The 6,825-nt window shown below is 35.6% G+C and overlaps 1 long non-coding RNA gene across 3 annotated transcripts; it reads left to right on the top strand.

Annotated features, from left to right (window-relative positions):
* The first annotated feature begins 255 nt into the window (after nt 1-255).
* LOC147383016 (uncharacterized) lies at nt 256-5,997 on the top strand. 3 transcript variants are annotated; one of them, XR_015173946.1, is made up of 6 exons: nt 258-663; nt 1,795-1,970; nt 2,379-2,457; nt 4,553-4,783; nt 4,901-5,497; nt 5,593-5,997. It is a non-coding gene; the product is annotated as an uncharacterized LOC147383016 (long non-coding RNA). The 3 variants fall into 3 exon arrangements; XR_015173945.1 differs by having other exon boundaries at nt 256-663; nt 4,553-5,493; XR_015173944.1 differs by having other exon boundaries at nt 256-663; nt 4,553-5,497.
* The last annotated feature ends 828 nt before the right edge of the window (nt 5,998-6,825 follow it).

The following is a 6,825-nucleotide window of genomic DNA, read 5'->3' as shown; positions in this document are numbered from 1 at the left end:
TTTTCTTCATACCCATTAAATTGAGATTTTTGACTTCTGAAAGGATGGTTGAGATCAGTTAAAAATTTTCTGTACCCCATATAAGCAAATTTTCCACCATGTTTTAACCACATTGAATCTGTTCTTTCACTACAAACAGGACATGCAAATTTTCTCGCTATTTTACAACCCGATAAATGACCGTACGATGAAAAATCATGTATAGCCCATAACAAAATTGCTCTCATTGTAAACATATCACTACGTCAAAATCCCGAATTTATATAAAAAAAATTTGTTGGGCCTAGCCCGTCGAATTTTAAAATCCAAAATCCGCGGCCCGTGGACCACGTTTTCGTCTTCTCTTTCTCTCACGTTTTCATCGATCTCTTCGTCTTCCTCATCGATCGACTGCATCGTCTCTTTCTCATTCTCTCTGCCTCTCTCACTGTCATCGATTTCTTCGTCTTTCTCATCGATTGACTACATCATCTCTTTCTCTTCGTCTTTCTCATCGATCGACTGCATCGTCTCTTTCTCATTCTCTTTGCCCTCTCTCACTGTCATCTATCAATCGATCAACCTCTCACAGTCTCTGTCTCGGTCGACCTTGCCCTCTCTCACTGTCATCGATCGATCGATCGACCTCTCACAGTCTCTGTCTCGGTCGATAGATCGACGCAGGTACTTCTCTCTCTCTCTCTCTCTTCAGGCTCTCCTCTTTTTTCAATTGCAGAGTGCAAATCTGCATCTCCATAGACAATCTCTTAATTTTTTTTTACCTAAAATTCATCGTCCTCAACGAGGGTTTCTTCCCCAATCTCTTTCTTTTTTTCCCTCTCAAACCCTAACTGTAGGTGTTATTTTCACCAAACATGATTACTTAAAAAAAAAAAAAAACTATTGGATTGAATCGGATTAGGATTGATGAAATTTTAACCGGATCAGATCTGGATTGTAGGCTGAAATTTTCAAATCAGATTTGGATTGTAGGGTGAAATTTTCGGATCAGATCTTTTAGATTATATGGTGAACTGATCCGTTGCCAGCCCTACTCTTGTGCAAATTATTTTAATTTTTTTTTTCTGGGAAGCTCACATTCTTTGCAAGCATGTGCATGCGGTGATCTTCATTACATCTTTCATCAATTAACAACACAACTATGTTGATTAATGGAGCTTGAAATATGTACTCTTGCGTGGATCGATCGTAAGGAAGTGAATTCATTATCTCAATTGGCTATGTGTGATTGAGTAAATATAAAGTTTTACAATTGTGAACATGTAGTAAACATTCAATAAAGAACCCAGCAGTATTAATAGTAGTTATGTTCAAAGGAATGGTCAATTGGTTTATTAGAGGTGTTAATCGTTTGATGGAATTTATGTGGAAGGGGTATACTGGGTTTGGTTGGGGCAAAGGACTATATGTGTAGGGGTTTTGGGAAGTATGGATGCCTTAAAATTAGATTTTTGGGTTAACATGCCTTACAATTAGATTTTAGTGTTAAAAAGGATGGGTATTTGGGTATGTGAGGACTGCCAGGTATGTGATTTTGGGACAGCAGGGTTTTAGGACTGAAATTGGGGGATCGGTTGGGATGGTTAAACAGTAAACTGAATTATCTCACAAGGGCAACAAAAGTCACTTTCTGCAACAATATGGTGCAGCAAGGTCAATTTCCAGCTGCAAGAATCTTGGGCAGCTACTTTATAATTTAGTTTGATTTTTATGTATTTGGGACATTTGAGCTGCAGAAATATGGAAAACTCCATGACAATTTTTTTTTTCTTATTTTTTCTCCTCTATTCCCAGTGCATGCTTGAAGATATGTCAGTCCATGCTTCCTTGTCGAAGGTTGGAGGAGAATTCCACTAAATGGCCGATGGAATATCACCACATTTCATCTTTTCCTTAGTGAATTAACATTCGTTCAGCTGATCCCAAATTTTCAACACGCCTTTGTTGGAACATAATTTGTTTAGCTGAAGGTAAAGTATTTTTAGTTGTTATCAGGTTATCAATTGAGTGAAATTAATTACTTTATGTATTATGGATGAGTAGTTGGCATGAGAGTGTGGTTTAGGATTAGAATTTTCAATCTTGAATTTTACTATTTTTCAACTCACGGATGTTCTAGAAGATCATAATTTGTTTATCTGTCTAAATCACATTTTTTTATTAATTATCTTTCAAGTCATTAGTTGGTTAAATTGTTAATATTGTTACGGATGCATGTGCATGCATGTGATTCTGCACCATATGTTTATAAGCTCAAAACAGTAGATTGACAAAGTTATCTAATTAATGGATTGTGAGGTGAGGTCAAAGTCCAATAATCTAAGGGAAAAAAGGGAAGTGCAGAGTCTTCACTAACGTGTTCTTTCTATGCTTCTCAGGTCATTCTTTACCATGAATTTTATAGATAGAGAGTTATGGATGATCATCCAGCTGCTCATGTACTTGTTGTATACAAAGGTGATGTATGCTTATAGTTACAATTTTTACTTGTTTTATGCTTATAGTTACAAATTGAAAATTCTATTTTTACCTCTAGAGGTGATGTATGAAAAGGTGATGTTGTTGTGTTCATAGAGAGAGTTTATGAGAAGTACACCTACATTTCCTAGCATCTGTTATTTCATAAACTCGTCTCTGCTTTTCTGGAGAATCGATGGTAGATGGGTTCTCTTGTTTTTTTTTCTTATCTTGTGCTTAATGTTAATTCCTGTTTCTTTTATGTTTACCATTCTTTCTCTTGTGGAGACTGTATGGAAAAGGATGCATTTTTGTATCACTCAAATTGCTATTTTATGGATACAGGATACTTTATATGCCTAAGTATTTTGGTGTCCCCTAAATTTCTTATGTATGTGTTATGGACAAAACTTGTAATTGGATTCCTTTGCTTATGGATTCAATTGTTTACGAGTTTGTTTTCCTTGATTAGTGCACAGAATTGTTGAAAGATTTTCCATAGATTGTGTACTAAACCTCTATTCCATTTTGGTCATACAAAATTATGATGCCACTAGCCTTAAATTTCCTTAGCTTTGATTAATCCAATATTATTTATCACTAGAGATGAGCAGTGCTGGGAGGTTTCAGTAGTGTTTTGTTACCGAAGCTTTGGTTTTGGTGTTTCGGAGTGCATATACAAAACTAGGAGAAAACAGAAAACTTCCTGTACTGCAGAGGGAAGCAAATGGGACGTCAAATATGAAAAAAAAGAACAATCACAATTGAAATTTTATTTGCTAAGACTCAGTAACAAAATATCTTTCCAATTAAGGATTAAATTTTCCAATTTTACATGTACTTCACAAAACTTCAATTTTATCCTTGTAGACTGATCAACTATTTTTTGTGAACTTATTGTTCCATTTGATCTTGTGGCATCCTTCAAAGGAGAGACAACATAATTTTTTTTTTTTTTTTTTTTTTTGTCTTTCTTTCTTTTTCCCCCTTTGCTCGTCTAAAACACCCAAATGAGTGGAAGTATGATTCTGCAAATGAGTTAAATATATGTTCAAAAATAAAATCATAATTATAATACATGCTTGAGGCACACTGCAGTAATGATAGGCCGACAGCACCTATTCATATATCGGATTGCATGCTTAGGTGTAACTGCTTTTGCACGCTAAAGGATCCATAATCATCAAGGGAACAATGTGTATTGCACTATGGAGATGTGGCTTGTTGTTCTTGTGGTGTGCCAATTCGTGTGCTTTATGCATGTATTATAATAGCTCATTTTGTTATTCCTTTTTTTTTTCTTCTATACTTGTGTTTTACTTTCCCTTTTTTTTCCATTCTTTTGGTTGATTTAATTTTAGAAAATTAACATTAAGTTTGCCGGTTTTTTAAAGGACACTAGACATCAATCCTCTACGTGGACAAAATGGGAAAGAAAAATGAAAAAAAAAAGAAGAAAAAAACCCAAAAGGATTTAGGAAAGTTTGGTTGTATTTTCTGTCACACTTGATTTGAACTATTTTGACTATTTCGATCTGAAATTCAGAACATGTTGACAGCTAAAAAGGGGGGAAAAAAGAGATTCTTCATTTCTCGGTTAAGACATAGTCCATTATCATTTCTTTGAGCCTGGTTTGGTACTTCTTAAGTTTTAAAGCCTTCTGCCTAACTGAGTTAATTGCTATTCACTTTGGGTTCTTAACTTCCCCCATCCATGAATAGTTGAACTTTTTGTTCTGTTTGAATTTGGAGTTCTAATTGAAGCAAGTGGTCGGTTTCTTTGTCAAGTAGTATGGCATATTCTGCAGAAACTATGATGGAAACTATTTTTATCTTCTTCAGTCAGCAACATATCCCATTGTTTGAAAGTATGTACTTCGTAGGTTCCTTTTTTTGATACTTTAACTTGGAATGTATGCCCTTGTGCGTTTTGTGCATGTATGTAAGTGTTAGTGCGCACGCTTTTCCTTTTATTCTTTTCTCTTTCTTGCAGTTTTTCTTCCTTTATTTTTCAAGTGTTAAGTGGGTGTGTGGGGGTGAGTTTTGTACAACTGTCATTCTGATTGATATTGTTGAATAATATCAACACCTTCAGAGGCAAGGACATCGTGGACAGAAGAGGATGGGTGTGAGAAGAATAGTAGGTGGAACCACCGCCACCCGACAACCAATGCAACAACAGCAGCAGGTCCTGCATTCGTTTTCTCACTCTTATAACACGCTGTAAAGTTAGTCCTCTTGTAATGTGAGCATGAACCATGTCCATGCCTTAGCCATTCTTGTCTCAACCTTTCACCATGGGAAGCATCCTCCCACAATTGATCAGGTAATGCTGTCTCTTACCCACTATTTTCTTCTACTATTTTCTAAATCATTTTTATTTGAACATTGAACATTTGATTCTTTCATGTTTTATTATATTTGGTGTCAATGTGATTTCTAGCAATTGTGACCTTGACCATCTTTTTTTTCCACGGAGAACATTGGAGAGTATACAAAAAGAACTGGTTTTGAAAGGCCATTAACTAGTGGTGTTGCCTATGCTTAGAAAGTTGTGCATTCTGAGAGAGCACTTTGAGAAGCTGCATGGATGGACAATAAAGAAAATGGAGACAAAGGATAAGTCCCCAGTTCAAGATTACATCCCAGAGAAGTTGGATCCTTCACCCATCCAAGATGAATATGCACCTGTTGTATTCTCTCAAAAAATCGTCTCCCATATTGTTTAGATCGATATGATGCTAAAAAGATAATCTTTCCTTATATAGCATTTTTATTTTAGGTTTTCACTCTTATTATAATCATATCGTAAAAGAATGTGTAGTATAAGAAAATATAAAGTCAAGAGCATGTAGACCATGACTATAGAACAACTTATTCAACTCGCGAGCAAACAAACCATTGTGGTGAATGTTTATGACACAACTAATAGTTCTGCACCCATCTGCATGTATGGTCCTACTATAACAGATACGGGTCCATTGCACATTAGCAAACTTGATTCTGGAGATCCATTTCGAAGGCATGAGATGCATTGTAGGTTAGCAATTGTGCTTAATGAAGAGAACGAATTAGTACTAAAGTTTTGGCACCACAAACTCTTGATGAATTGAAGTTGTTTTCTTTTCATTGCAGATTTAAGTAGAAATCTGCCCCACTTTGGAAAGCAATAATGGTATCAGTTGGGGTCTTTGTTATCACGTTGCTTGTAAGCCATATCTTCCATGTAGCTATAAACCGAATTGCAAAGGTGGAGGGTGATTATCGTGAGACGATCGAGCTCAAAGGCCGGGATGAAGCTGTCGATGTGGCAATGGATGCTCTAAAAGAGGCTGCGAAGATGGTCACAGCTGCAAAGAAGCAATCAACAAGTGCATGTCAGTGAAGAAAATCAATTGGGCCACCGAATCTATTTTCTCCTCTTACTTAGATTTTTCAGATTTTGTTCTTCAGTTTTCTCTTCTTTTTTCTTCGATTTAATGTGAAGTTGGGTCTATTTCAATTTCAAAATATTAATACATGAATATTGATTCAATTTTCTCTTCTTTGTTTTTCAGTCAATATGGATGTCCATCATATTCTTGTTTTATGATTTTTTTTTTGTTTTTTATTTTTCTGATTTTTTTTATTATTATTTCATTTATTGTGATTGGTAACCGTGCTATTATTTGTTAAACCTTCAAATTTGACGGTCATACTCTATAGATTTTTTTTGTTTTTTTTTAAAGCCCATTCTCCAATAATTTGATAGTCCAGGGCCGTCAAAAAAAAAATTCTACAACAGAATATTTGATAGGCATATTTGACGGGAGGGTCCGTCAAATTTCTCAAAATTTGACGGGCTAAGACCGTCAAATATGGGCTTTTTTTACATAGTGTATGTTTAGTGCTAGCATCATATGTTTCAATTCCTGTAGACCACAACTCATTTAGCTTTGCAATCAGTGGCTACAAGTACACGTCAATGTCATGTCTTTGACCATTTCTCCCAGGAATCAAAAGTGTCAACATCGTAAACTCCTTCCGCATGCATAAAGAAGGTGATAGATTATATGGAACAACCATAACAGGCCAACAACTGTATGAGTTGTTTTTCATCCAAAATGGATTAAATCCATCTGTTGCAAGTCCCAATCGAACATTGCGTGGCTCAACAGCAAAATCTCCCCATTTACTATCCACTCCTCTCCAACAAGATGAATCCACTGGATGACACATAAACTCTTTTCGTTGTTGACATCCTTTAAAATGCCATTTCATGTTCTCTGCAATCCATGGCACACTATACATTCTTTTCAACCTTTGCGTTAGTGGGAAATACCTCAATATTTTAATCGGTAAAAGTTTTTTCCTCGACTTCTTTTCATT

The sequence above is a fragment of the Akebia trifoliata genome, chromosome 16 (assembly GCF_017979445.1).
Source record: "Akebia trifoliata isolate Shusen 1 chromosome 16, ASM1797944v1, whole genome shotgun sequence".
NCBI classification, from domain to species: Eukaryota; Viridiplantae; Streptophyta; class Magnoliopsida; order Ranunculales; family Lardizabalaceae; genus Akebia; species Akebia trifoliata.
Note: the sequence above shows the minus strand (reverse complement) of the source record. Positions and strands in the feature narration are given on the sequence as shown.